Here is a 15,752-nt window from a genome sequence, read left to right on the forward strand (position 1 = left end):
AATCCGGGTATAGGTCCTCCACGCCCGAATAATTGATAGCAATATCAATTTAAAATGATTGGATATAGTTGGGCTGGTCCTCCGCGCCCAATTTATTGATAGACATATCAATACTATTGAATTATTCAGGATGTTGGGAGTCTTCCATTGTTTCATCGGTCTTATTTTCCTCTTCATTATTTAGGAGATGATCATAGTCATCATACTCTTTCTTTATTTTATCAAATTCTTCTTTCACTTCTTCTTTAACTTCATTTAATATTTCTTGTTTTATTTCCTTTTTCCATTGTGGGTATATTTGTTGAAGCTTTTCTTCAACCTTTATGGCAATATATTGGGCGTCAATAGGATCGGCTCCCTTGACCAAACATTCTTTGTATGTCTTGTTTTTTGATGATTGTCCCTCTTCTTTTACCTTTGTGATGGGTATTTCCACTGGAGTCATTTTATTTTGAGCCATCTTATGCTTGTGGATATATTCTTTTGCTTCTGGCTCTATATAGTAATTGATCCCCAAGATTTTTCTTGCAAGAGATAATGCTTCTTCAATATTAGTATATTTCTTCCAGGTTACTCCTCCTGTATATTTTGCTGCGGTTTTTTCTTCAATTATTTTCTCAAATGTAGTGTAAATTCCAGGTGTCTTTCCATCATATAGGATGTATAATGGTTTTACCTCTGGTATTTCAATATTTTCCGGTGATGGTATTTTCCCATTGATCATATTAAAATATTCAGCAAGGCTGTTTAGGATTGATAAGAAATATCCCTTATCATCTCTTTTGTTATTATATTGATACCATAAATTGTCCAATATGCATTCTTGCATATCATCGAGGACAATGTGGTCCTTTGGCTTGAATTTGTATGAATTTGGAGGGAATATTCGAAGCTTATTTTCAGCTCCAAATGAGAATGTTTCAATTCCATTGAAATTCATTCCCCTCTTCATTCCTGCAAAATTGATGACCGAGAGAATATGTCAGGTAAACAGTTATCCTTTCCTTTAATATGTTCAAAGACTACTTTATATCCATTTCCGGTTATGATATCTTCAAATAAAACCCATCTTCTAGTAGAACTTTTCTTGCTATTGATTTGATTATAGTATCTACATATTGCTTCACAGTCAGTTCGTACTGTAAATTCTTTAAATCCTAAATATAATCTAAACGTGTTTATTGCATGGACTACTGCTAGAATTTCTCTGTCAATATTATTTACTCTTTTTAATTTATAGCTTCCTGAAGCATATCTGCATATCTTTTCTTCTGACTTTGATGAATATTTATTAGGTTTTTGTTTTAAAATAGCACCCCATCCTACTTTAGATGCATCTGTTTCGATTATAAAGTAATTATCTTCTAATGGTAAATCTAAGGGTTTTAAATTTTTAACCTTTTCTTTTATGGCCTTAACTAACTTTATATCTTCTGAATTAAAGTATTTCTGACCATTTTTTCTTAATTTTGCATATAGAGGTCCAGCGAGCTTTGCTAGGTTATCTATATAATTCCTTGCATAGTTCACAATCCCTAAGAATTGTTGTAAAACTTTTTTATCACTCATATCATCAGGAAATTGTAGTATTTTCTTTGCAATATGTTCTTGCAAGTATATTTTTCCTTCTCCTATTTCATGCCCTAGAAAGTTGATTTTCTCTTTACAAATCTCCATTTTCTTTTTGGACAATATTAAACCATTTTGTTCAACCTTTCTGAAAAACACCTCAAGGTGAGCAATATGCTCCTTGTAGGATTTCGAGAATACTAGTAAATCATCTACATAGACTAGTATAAATGCTTGATTCTCATTAAATATATTTTGCATTTTTCTCTGGAATAATGCAGGTGCATTCTTTAATCCTAACGGCATTACTAGCCATTCATAATGTCCTTGGGGGCAAGTAAAGGCAGTCCAAGGGATAGATTCTTCTGACATTTTTACTTGCCAAAATCCGGCCTTTAGGTCGAACTTTGAGAAATATTTGCTTCCTTGTATCCTATTAATCCATTCTTGCTTATTGGGTATATTGAATGCATCATCTACTGTATTATCATTAAGTCTTTTGTAATTAATAACCATCCTGGATTTTCCTCTAACTTCTTCAGCATGATTTCTAACTATAAATGCAGCTGATCTATGAGGACTTCTACTTTCCCTAATCGCTCTTAATTTTAATAATTCTTCGATATGCATTTTAAACTCTTCTATATCTTTGGGAGTTGCTTCTATTGGTCCTGACTTGATTATATAATCAGGGTTTATAATATTTATTTTGCATACTATAGAGTTCTTATCCCAGTGCTTCATTGGTATTTCTCCAATTATTTGTATGTCTTCTAATCTTTGTACTATCTTGTCAATATCTTGTTTGGATTTTATATCTCTATACCAATTTGGTGCAAAAGATTGTAACCCAATGCACTCTGTGTATGTATTCTCTACGTGATATTCTTCTATAATGTTACTAGGGTCATCTTCTGTGCAGGTTTCAAAAGGTTTTGTACTAGCACTATCTTCATCTTCTATTTTAGATATCTCAACATTTTGTAAAGTTTTTCTTTGCTTTCGTACTTCAGATATGTATGGAACTTTATCTTGATATGGTATGAATGTAACTCCTTCTTCATGTATAATGGTTGTTTGTAAAGACTGTTGTAAAAATCGCAAACCTAATATCATGTCATCACTTATAACTGATAAGTCCCTGATTGTGATTTCATCTATTATATATTTTGTGCCATTTATGTATGATTCGATGTTATATGCTAATTGGTTATGTATTTTCTTTATTCCTGACATGTCTGTAGATACTTCAGCTTGATCATCATCTATGGTTTCCACTATTTCGGGACATCTAACAAAATACTTGTCATGTATGATATTCTTTGTGCAACCTGTGTCTAATAGCGCTAATATTTTATAGGAAACATTTGGCTTTAGTACTATTTTAACCGGGATTCTTATTCCTAATACTTCTTTAAATGGTAATCGTACTATATATTTGTTTCCGAAACTAGTTATCGCGTCTTTGAGTTGGATTAGTCTATCTCCCTTTTGCTCTCTTACTGTTACCATTTGATCCTTTAATTCCGTGTTTTTTGCAGTCTTATCTTCTTTATCAACACTTTTATTCTCTAAATTATATTTTAGCTCCTCTAATACTGCTTCTAACCTATTAATCCTATTCTCTAAATTTCTAACTCTGCTTGATAATATTTGGTCTTCTGGTTCTAATTCTTCTTCTTCTCTCCAGGCTTGATTCTTGGATTTTAAACAAGAGACACAAGCCTGTCTTAAACATGTGCTACAAGTAGATCTATTTTCTTGACTAGGATAATATATACAGAAAGCACATTTAATATTATAATCTCCTTTGCCTCTAATCCAATCATGTTCACATTCTACTTGGTTCATCATTTCAACTTTTAGTCCTGCTAATTCATCTATTAAATTTAACTCATCATCACTGGAATCTTCTTCTAAGTTTTCTTTCTCTACCTCATCGGTTTCTATAATCGAATATATTGACTCATCATCTTTTATTTCATCATCACATACTAATATATTTTCATTAACACTATCTATGATTAACACTCTTTCTTGCTCTTCATATTTACTAGAGTACCTTTTCTGGTCTTTATTAGGACAAGTTCTACTTAGATGATCAGGAGAATTACATATAAAGCACCTACATGTCTTATCATATGATTTTTTGGGATTATATCTTCTTACATTTCTCTTATGTAAGAAAGGAGCTCTATTATCTGACCTCCTCAAGAAATATCTCTTCTTTGTTCTAAAGTTTCTATTATCTCTGTGTTGAGTTTTATAATATTTTTTGTTCTTATACCGATCTCCTCCATATGTTAATGGGATTTGGACAATATTATTGCAGAAATTATAATCTGCTTTCTTCATAGATCTTTGAGCTTGAATATTTGTACATACCTTTCTTAGTTGTTTGAAAACAAATGTTATGGCTTGGGATATATTTAGAGTCTTTCCTACTGAATCTTTTTTATATTCTTCGAATATTATTGACCCTAAAGGGTCTGGTAATTTATTAAAATATCTTTCAACTACCCCTACATTATAACCTTGCTTAGCAGTGGTAGCATTATATAAATAGTGCTGAGAAAACTCTTTGATACCCTTCCAACTTGTTAATGATAATTTTTCTATTTCTCTCAACCTTTCATTTTGTAATGCGGTAAATCCTAATTCTGGATCTTCGGTTATGATTATACTTGACATAACGTTAGCAAAGTTATTTGGGTTACTTCCACCCATTTTCAATCTTTCATAATCACCAGGGAATGTTTCTACCCATTGTTCCCATAAGACTTTTGCAGATTCTCCTAAAAATGTTTCAAGATAAGTTAACATATCTTCTACCTTAGGTCCTATATTATGCTGGTTTTGAATATATTTTTGAACTATTAATGCTTTCCAAATGCTAAGTATATTTGGCCAATCTATCGGGTCATGGGCTGCTAGATTTAATATCGCACCATCATATTTAGTGTTCTGGAATTGTACTGGCTTTTCAAAGTCTCTTCTTCTGTTACCCATATGCCTATATTGTCCAGGAATATAAGTTGGTTGAAAATCCTCCTTTTCTGGAGGCCAATTTCCAGCTGACCTAGTTGGTCTTTCTTTCGGACCTTCTTCCTTTATTGAAGTACTCCCATATTCAGATATTTTTCTCTTACCACTTTCCACTTCCATAGCTTCCATTGCATTTTCTAAATTATGTAATCCTACTTCGTCTAGGGAATTTATAAAGTCGCTATATTCCTCAGTGGCATCATAGTTCTCTTCTTCTGCTAACATTTCATTTATTAATTTTTCTTCCTCTTCATAACTTTCAGTTAATAACTTATTATTTATATCCCATTGCTCTTCTTCGCTTAAATTTTTATCTTTATGGCCTTGGTCAGTATTTTTATTTTTATTGCCCATATCTTTATGTACAATGTATGAACTACTAGTCATATTTTTCTCATATTTTCTCTTTTTCAACCTTGCAATTTCTCTTATGAAAAATAATTCATTTTCTCTTATCTTTGGCCAATCTTTTATCATGGAGTTATTATATTCCCATTCTATATGTTTAAGCTTCTGTTCGTAATGATTTATTTCACTATCTAAATCAGCCTTCTCCATGCATTCGATTGTATCCTTACTTCTATTATCACTAAATTCTGATTCTGATATGAGAGATTCTGTGTCATCCATAGATGCCGATTTATAATTTGTGAACCTAATGCTACTACTTCCTTCACAATTTTGGTAGCTTATGTAATTTTGCGGTAATTTTAGTTCCTTCTTTTCTATTAATTCACCTATATTCCATTCTTCTCCCGCTCTTTCTTCAGAACCAATTTTTAGTGGACTCATAAATTTTAATCCCTTTGACTGCATGCTTTCAATTACATCATCCACATTTACTCTATATCTTGAGCTACTTTTATTAGTGAGCCTTCCTATAAACTCTATGCTTACTAACAAATTAGTACCTTTAAAGTCTTCATATCCTTTAGTTTGAAACCCAAAGCTCATTTTTTCAATAAATTCTTTTACAGGCATCATTAGGTCTGGAGCTATGTAAGTTATTAATCTATTTTCATTCATATCTCCTTCCATAAAACCTAATGCGGCTTTATCTACTGAACCCCATCTTTTGTCTAACAGCGTAATTAAAACCTTTGCTCCTAATTTCTTTCTTGTCATACCTTTAACCCCTATAATATACATACCTTGATGAATATATTTATACCCACAATATTTGAGATCACTTTCAATATTCTTGCTTACAATTCTTAAATCTACTGGATGTGTTAAAACACTTAATTCTATTTCTCTAGATATTCTATACAGACTACTCCTACTTTCAAACATACCCATATGATATACATGATGCGGCTTAATTTTTCTTAATGCATCCTTTTGATATCTTTCTAGGTCTCTATCAAGGTCTATTACATCTTCCAGATTATCAATATCATCAGCTTTACTACATGATAATCTATGTTTCATTGACAAAGGTCTTGAATCTTGCCTTATTAACTGGAGGTTTCTGTCTCTTCTATTGAGGCTTTTAGATATGTCCATTTTTCTGAATTGATATTTCTTGACGATGTTACTAATCCTGACGAGGATAGCACAATTTCTTTATTATTTTGTACACTATTTAGCTTGTCTAAAGCCTGAATTAATAACTGAATGATTGTGTTATTTTGCTTTATAATTATTTTGGAATCTTCTTTTGGTGATTCGTGATCAGAAAAACCAACAGGAGGTGTCAAATATTTAGCTACTTCGTTTAATGCTATGCTGTATTCGGACATGCAAATTACGAAAGAATTAACTTCTTTACCTCTTGCACTACTCTTTTTATCTCAATAATATCTTGTCTCGTTTCAGTGTTTGACGAAACTTCCTTATTTTTATTTTGACAGTGCCCTATACTTTTCCCAATAGACTGCACTTCTTCTTTAATATAATCGTTATTCCTACTAACTGTGTTCTGTCTTGCTTTTGCTTCTTCTAGCTTATGCAGCACTATGTCAATTTTATTATTCAAACTTGAATATTTTTCCGTGAGTTTTTGGTATTCTTTAAATAAGTTTTCAAGCTTTTGATCTAATATATCTTGCCTTTTTCCCCAAGTTAAGAAAAAGTTATATACCAGATCAACAACTATATTCAATTGGCTATGCGCAGTATGCCAAGTATGTTCTTCAGAGGGATTTATTCTACACCTTATATCAATATTTTCCTTGGTTTTTATTATCTTACCTGTGCTAACTTCTAAATTTAAATACTTTAACCTTTCAATGATTAAACCCTGCTCTGATACCAATACACACAGATTATATACTTATAAAAATTTAGACAAAATACACAAAATTATTTCGAGAAATATTCACACACAAATGTACGTAATATACTTAAATATTAAAATTAAATATTTTATTTAAAATTTCGAAAATAAATTAAGCTACAATTTATTCTTGGATACTAAGATTATGTTTGCTGAAACCTTTCAGGATCTTGGGGCTGGCGAGGCCAACAGTACGTCCGGAGATGTGCGCAGTGGTGTATTAATCCTACTCGGTACTAACCGTACTTATCATTATATTGCTTCAAAAGTAGCTAAGTTTCTGTCCCTAGATGTTTTTAGTCAAATTTATATGGGTTGATTTTTTATCGTCTTCCCAGGCAGTTCCACCCGAAGGGAACACTTCTCTACTGCTTCGGTTCTCGTTTATTCGCCGCACACAAGGCTTAACAGAGAACTACACGTAGAGGTTTCTCCTATAGGATCCCTAGCATAAAAACCCATCCCATATAAACATGATAAAAATATCAAGGGAAAACACAGAACTACTTCATTTCCACAATATAATTTACATACGGGTTTCCCTTTCGGGAACCCCCGACGGGATTACACAAGAACGGGGAATTACCTTAGTACCTTATTATTACAATCGCCTTCACACTAATGGATTTATTACAAGGTGGTGGTTGGACTACCACTACTACTACTACTACTACTACTACTACTACTACTACTACTGAGCAAGGAGTTTGGCTAACTCTCTGCTCTATGCTTTGTGGAATGCTTGTGCTTGTAGATTGCTTGGTGTCCTTCTTGTGAGGCATGGCTCCCCTTTTATAGAAGGAGAGGGCCTTCTATACTGCCTTCGTGGCTCTTCTCGCTGCTTCTTCATGGACACAACGTGGAGCTTCTGTGCTTGACATTACGTTCCACAGTATTTACACAAATTATTGGCAAGCTGACATGCATTCGTGGCAGCCTTTATAGATTCTTCACTCTTCAAGGATTCACGAGAGCACATTGTATGGCTGTCATATGTGCCACCAACCCTATGCTCTAGCCTTTGTAGACTTCATGTTATTGTTGTAGCCTACTATTAAACCTTGGAACTTGTGGCCTTCTCTTTTGGTTGATTGATTTCTTCTCGTCTTCATGCCAAGAATCTCTCGATTCCTTTGGGCTGCATGCATGCATGCTTTGGATACTTTTGATTAGGCTTAAGATTAAGATTTTTTTATTATTTTTTTAATCCGGGTATAGGTCCTCCACGCCCGAATAATTGATAGCAATATCAATTTAAAATGATTGGATATAGTTGGGCTGGTCCTCCGCGCCCAATTAGGAATTACCTTAGTACCTTATTATTACAATCACCTTCACACTAATGGATTTATTACAAGGTGGTGGTTGGACTACTACTACTACTACTACTACTACTACTACTACTACTACTACTACTACTACTACTACTGAGCAAGGAGTTTGGCTAACTCTCTGCTCTATGCTTTGTGGAATGCTTGTGCTTGTAGATTGCTTGGTGTCCTTCTTGTGAGGCATGGCTCCCCTTTTATAGAAGGAGAGGGCCTTCTGTACTGCCTTCGTGGCTCTTCTCGCTGCTTCTTCATGGACACAACATGGCGCTTATGTGCTTGACATTACGTTCCACAGTATTTACACAAATTATTGGCAAGCTGACATGCATTCGTGGCAGCCTTTATAGATTCTTCACTCTTCAAGGATTCACGAGAGCACATTGTATGGCTGTCATATGTGCCACCAACCCTATGCTCTAGCCTTTGTAGACTACATGTTATTGTTGTAGCCTACTATTAAACCTTGGAACTTGTGGCCTTCTCTTTTGGTTGATTGATTTCTTCTCGTCTTCATGCCAAGAATCTCTCGATTCCTTTGGGCTGCATGCATGCATGCTTTGGATACTTTTGATTAGGCTTAAGATTAAGATTTTTTTATTATTATTTTTTTTAATCCGGGTATAGGTCCTCCACGCTCGAATAATTGATAGCAATATCAATTTAAAATGATTGGATATAGTTGGGCTGGTCCTCCGCGCCCAATTAGGAATAACCTTAGTACCTTATTATTACAATCACCTTCACACTAATGGATTTATTACAAGGTGGTGGTTGGACTACTACTACTACTACTACTACTACTACTACTACTACTACTACTACTACTACTGAGCAAGGAGTTTGGCTAACTCTCTGCTCTATGCTTTGTGGAATGCTTGTGCTTGTAGATTGCTTGGTGTCCTTCTTGTGAGGCATGGCTCCCCTTTTATAGAAGGAGAGGGCCTTCTGTACTGCCTTCGTGGCTCTTCTCGCTGCTTCTTCATGGACACAACATGGCGCTTATGTGCTTGACATTACGTTCCACAGTATTTACACAAATTATTGGCAAGCTGACATGCATTCGTGGCAGCCTTTATAGATTCTTCACTCTTCAAGGATTCACGAGAGCACATTGTATGGCTGTCATATGTGCCACCAACCCTATGCTCTAGCCTTTGTAGACTTCATGTTATTGTTGTAGCCTACTATTAAACCTTGGAACTTGTGGCCTTCTCTTTTGGTTGATTGATTTCTTCTCGTCTTCATGCCAAGAATCTCTTGATTCCTTTGGGCTGCATGCATGCATGCTTTGGATACTTTTGATTAGGCTTAAGATTAAGATTTTATTATTATTATTATTATTTTTTTAATCCGGGTATAGGTCCTCCACGCCCGAATAATCGATAGCAATATCAATTTAAAATGATTGGATATAGTTGGGCTGGTCCTCCGCGCCCAATTTATTGATAGACATATCAATACTATTGAATTATTCAGGATGTTGGGAGTCTTCCATTGTTTCATCGGTCTTATTTTCCTCTTCATTATTTAGGAGATGATCATAGTCATCATACTCTTTCTTTATTTTATCAAATTCTTCTTTCACTTCTTCTTTAACTTCATTTAATATTTCTTGTTTTATTTCCTTTTTCCATTGTGGGTATATTTGTTGAAGCTTTTCTTCAACCTTTATGGCAATATATTGGGCGTCAATAGGATCGGCTCCCTTGACCAAACATTCTTTGTATGTCTTGTTTTTTGATGATTGTCCCTCTTCTTTTACCTTTGTGATGGGTATTTCCACTGGAGTCGTTTTATTTTGAGCCATCTTATGCTTGTGGATATATTCTTTTGCTTCTGGCTCTATATAGTAATTGATCCCCAAGATTTTTCTTGCAAGAGATAATGCTTCTTCAATATTAGTATATTTCTTCCAGGTTACTCCTCCTGTATATTTTGCTGCGGTTTTTTCTTCAATTATTTTCTCAAATGTAGTGTAAATTCCAGGTGTCTTTCCATCATATAGGATGTATAATGGTTTTACCTCTGGTATTTCAATATTTTCTGGTGATGGTATTTTCCCATTGATCATATTAAAATATTCAGCAAGGCTGTTTAGGATTGATAAGAAATATCCCTTATCATCTCTTTTGTTATTATATTGATACCATAAATTGTCCAATATGCATTCTTGCATATCATCGAGGACAATGTGGTCCTTTGGCTCGAATTTGTATGAATTTGGAGGGAATATTCGAAGCTTATTTTCAGCTCCAAATGAGAATGTTTCAATTCCATTGAAATTCATTCCCCTCTTCATTCCTGCAAAATTGATGACCGAGAGAATATGTCAGGTAAACAGTTATCCTTTCCTTTAATATGTTCAAAGACTACTTTATATCCATTTCCGGTTATGATATCTTCAAATAAAACCCATCTTCTAGTAGAACTTTTCTTGCTATTGATTTGATTATAGTATCTACATATTGCTTCTGATCAGTTAAATGCTTGTAAATTCTTTAAATCCTAAATATAATCTAAACGTGTTTATTGCATGGACTACTGCTAGAATTTCTCTGTCAATATTATTTACTATTTTTAATTTATAGCTTCCTAAAGCATATCTGCATATCTTTTCTTCTGACTTTGATGAATATTTATTAGGTTTTTGTTTTAAAATAGCACCCCATCCTACTTTAGATGCATCTGTTTCGATTATAAAGTAATTATCTTCTAATGGTAAATCTAAGGGTTTTAAATTTTTAACCTTTTCTTTTATGGCCTTAACTAACTTTATATCTTCTGAATTAAAGTATTTCTGACCATTTTTTCTTAATTTTGCATATAGAGGTCCAGCGAGCTTTGCTAGGTTATCTATATAATTCCTTGCATAGTTCACAATCCCTAAGAATTGTTGTAAAACTTTTTTATCACTCATATCATCAGGAAATTGTAGTATTTTCTTTGCAATATGTTCTTGCAAGTATATTTTTCCTTCTCCTATTTCATGCCCTAGAAAGTTGATTTTCTCTTTACAAATCTCCATTTTCTTTTTGGACAATATTAAACCATTTTGTTCAACCTTTCTGAAAAACACCTCAAGGTGAGCAATATGCTCCTTGTAGGATTTCGAGAATACTAGTAAATCATCTACATAGACTAGTATAAATGCTTGATTCTCATTAAATATATTTTGCATTTTTCTCTGGAATAATGCAGGTGCATTCTTTAATCCTAACGGCATTACTAGCCATTCATAATGTCCTTGGGGGCACGTAAAGGCAGTCCAAGGGATAGATTCGTCTGACATTTTTACTTGCCAAAATCCGGCCTTTAGGTCGAACTTTGAGAAATATTTGCTTCCTTGTATCCTATTAATCCATTCTTGCTTATTGGGTATATTGAATGCACCATCTACTATATTATCATTAAGTCTTTTGTAATTAATAACCATCCTGGATTTTCCTCTAACTTCTTCAGCATGATTTCTAACTATAAATGCAGCTGATCTATGAGGACTTCTACTTTCCCTAATCGCTCTTAATTTTAATAATTCTTCGATATGCATTTTAAACTCTTCTATATCTTTGGGAGTTGCTTCTATTGGTCCTGACTTGATTATATAATCAGGGTTTATAATATTTATTTTGCATACTATAGAGTTCTTATCCCAGTGCTTCATTGGTATTTCTCCAATTATTTGTATGTCTTCTAATCTTTGTACTATCTTGTCTATATCTTGTTTGGATTTTATATCTCTATACCAATTTGGTGCAAAAGATTGTAACCCAATGCACTCTGTGTATGTATTCTCTACGTGATATTCTTCTATAATGTTACTAGGGTCATCTTCTGTGCAGGTTTCAAAAGGTTTTGTACTAGCACTATCTTCATCTTCTATTTTAGATATCTCAACATTTTGTAAAGTTTTTCTTTGCTTTCGTACTTCAGATATGTATGGAACTTTATCTTGATATGGTATGAATGTAACTCCTTCTTCATGTATAATGGTTGTTTGTAAAGATCATTTGTAAAAATCGCAAACCTAATATCATGTCATCACTTATAACTGATAAGTCCCTGATTGTGATTTCATCTATTATATATTTTGTGCCATTTATGTATGATTCGATGTTATATGCTAATTGGTTATGTATTTTCTTTATTCCTGACATGTCTGTAGATACTTTAGCTTTATCATCATCTATGGTTTCCACTATTTCGGGACATCTAACAAAATACTTGTCATGTATGATATTCTTTGTGCAACCTGTGTCTAATAGCGCTAATATTTTATAGGAAACATTTGGCTTTAGTACTATTTTAACCGGGATTCTTATTCCTAATACTTCTTTAAATGGTAATCGTACTATATATTTGTTTCCGAAACTAGTTATCGCGTCTTTGAGTTGGATTAGTCTATCTCCCTTTGCTCTCTTCTTATTACCATTTGATCCTTTAATTCCGTGTTTTTTGCAGTCTTATCTTCTTTATCAACACTTTTATTCTCTAACTTATATTTTAGCTCCTCTAATACTGCTTCTAACCTATTAATCCTATTCTCTAAATTTCTAACTCTGCTTGATAATATTTGGTCTTCTGGTTCTAATTCTTCTTCTTCTTCTCTCCAGGCTTGATTCTTGGATTTTAAACAAGAGACACAAGCCTGTCTTAAACATGTGCTACAAGTAGATCTATTTTCTTGACTAGGATAATATATACAGAAAGCACATTTAATATTATAATCTCCTTTGCCTCTAATCCAATCATGTTCACATTCTACTTGGTTCATCATTTCAACTTTTAGTCCTGCTAATTCATCTATTAAATTTAACTCATCATCACTGGAATCTTCTTCTAAGTTTTCTTTCTCTACCTCATCGGTTTCTATAATCGAATATATTGACTCATCATCTTTTATTTCATCATCACATACTAATATATTTTCATTAACACTATCTATGATTAACACTCTTTCTTGCTCTTCATATTTACTAGAGTACCTTTTCTGGTCTTTATTAGGACAAGTTCTACTTAGATGATCAGGAGAATTACATATAAAGCACCTACATGTCTTATCATATGATTTTTTGGGATTATATCTTCTTACATTTCTCTTATGTAAGAAAGGAGCTCTATTATCTGACCTCCTCAAGAAATATCTCTTCTTTGTTCTAAAGTTTCTATTATCTCTGTGTTGAGTTTTATAATATTTTTTGTTCTTATACCGATCTCCTCCATATGTTAACGGGATTTGGACAATATTATTGCAGAAATTATAATCTGCTTTCTTCATAGATCTTTGAGCTTGAATATTTGTACATACCTTTCTTAGTTGTTTGAAAACAAATGTTATGGCTTGGGATATATTTAGAGTCTTTCCTACTGAATCTTTTTTATATTCTTCGAATATTATTGACCCTAAAGGTTCTGGTAATTTATTAAAATATCTTTCAACTACCCCTACATTATAACCTTGCTTAGCAGTGGTAGCATTATATAAATAGTGCTGAGAAAACTCTTTGATACCCTTCCAACTTGTTAATGATAATTTTTCTATTTCTCTCAACCTTTCATTTTGTAATGCGGTAAATCCTAATTCTGGATCTTCGGTTATGATTATACTTGACATAACGTTAGCAAAGTTATTTGGGTTACTTCCAGCCATTTTCAATCTTTCATAATCACCAGGGAATGTTTCTACCCATTGTTCCCATAAGACTTTTGCAGATTCTCCTAAAAATGTTTCAAGATAAGTTAACATATCTTCTACCTTAGGTCCTATATTATGCTGGTTTTGAATATATTTTTGAACTATTAATGCTTTCCAAATGCTAAGTATATTTGGCCAATCTATCGGGTCATGGGCTGCTAGATTTAATATCGCACCATCATATTTAGTGTTCTGGAATTGTACTGGCTTTTCAAAGTCTCTTCTTCTGTTACCCATATGCCTATATTGTCCAGGAATATAAGTTGGTTGAAAATCCTCCTTTTCTGGAGGCCAATTTCCAGCTGACCTAGTTGGTCTTTCTTTCGGACCTTCTTCCTTTATTGAAGTACTCCCATATTCAGATCTTTTTCTCTTACCACTTTCCACTTCCATAGCTTCCATTGCATTTTCTAAATTATGTAATCCTACTTCGTCTAGGGAATTTATAAAGTCGCTATATTCCTCAGTGGCATCATAGTTCTCTTCTTCTCGCTAACATTTCATTTATTAATTTTTCTTCCTCTTCATAACTTTCAGTTAATAACTTATTATTTATATCCCATTGCTCTTCTTCGCTTAAATTTTTATCTTTATGGCCTTGGTCAGTATTTTTATTTTTATTGCCCATATCTTTATGTACAATGTATGAACTACTAGTCATATTTTTCTCATATTTTCTCTTTTTCAACCTTGCAATTTCTCTTATGAAAAATAATTCATTTTCTCTTATCTTTGGCCAATCTTTTATCATGGAGTTATTATATTCCCATTCTATATGTTTAAGCTTCTGTTCGTAATGATTTATTTCACTATCTAAATCAGCCTTCTCCATGCATTCGGTTGTATCCTTACTTCTATTATCACTAAATTCTGATTCTGATATGAGAGATTCTGTGTCATCCATAGATGCCGATTTATAATTTGTGAACCTAATGCTACTACTTCCTTCACAATTTTGGTAGCTTATGTAATTTTGCGGTAATTTTAGTTCCTTCTTTTCTATTAATTCACCTATATTCCATTCTTCTCCCGCTCTTTCTTCAGAACCAATTTTTAGTGGACTCATAAATTTTAATCCCTTTGACTGCATGCTTTCAATTACATCATCCACATTTACTCTATATCTTGAGCTATTTTTATTAGTGAGCCTTCCTATAAACTCTATGCTTACTAACAAATTAGTACCTTTAAAGTCTTCATATCCTTTAGTTTGAAACCCAAAGCTCATTTTTTCAATAAATTCTTTTACAGGCATCATTAGGTCTGGAGCTATGTAAGTTATTAATCTATTTTCATTCATATCTCCTTCCATAAAACCTAATGCGGCTTTATCTACTGAACCCCATCTTTTGTCTAACAGCGTAATTAAAACCTTTGCTCCTAATTTCTTTCTTGTCATACCTTTAACCCCTATAATATACATACCTTGATGAATATATTTATACCCACAATATTTGAGATCACTTTCAATATTCTTGCTTACAATTCTTAAATCTACTGGATGTGTTAAAACACTTAATTCTATCTCTCTAGATATTCTATACAGACTACTCCTACTTTCAAACATACCCATATGATATACTTGCTGCGGCTTAATTTTTCTTAATGTATCCTTTTGATATCTTTCTAGGTCTCTATCAAGGTCTATTACATCTTCCAGATTATCAATATCATCAGCTTTACTACATGATAATCTATGTTTCATTGACAAAGGTCTTGAATCTTGCCTTATTAACTAGAGGTTTCTGTCTCTTCTATTGAGGGTTTTAGATATGTCCATTTTTCTGAATTGATATTTCTTGACGATGTTACTAATCCTGACGAGGATAGCACAATT

Source organism: Lolium perenne, chromosome 2, assembly GCF_019359855.2.
Source record: "Lolium perenne isolate Kyuss_39 chromosome 2, Kyuss_2.0, whole genome shotgun sequence".
NCBI lineage: Eukaryota > Viridiplantae > Streptophyta > Magnoliopsida > Poales > Poaceae > Lolium > Lolium perenne.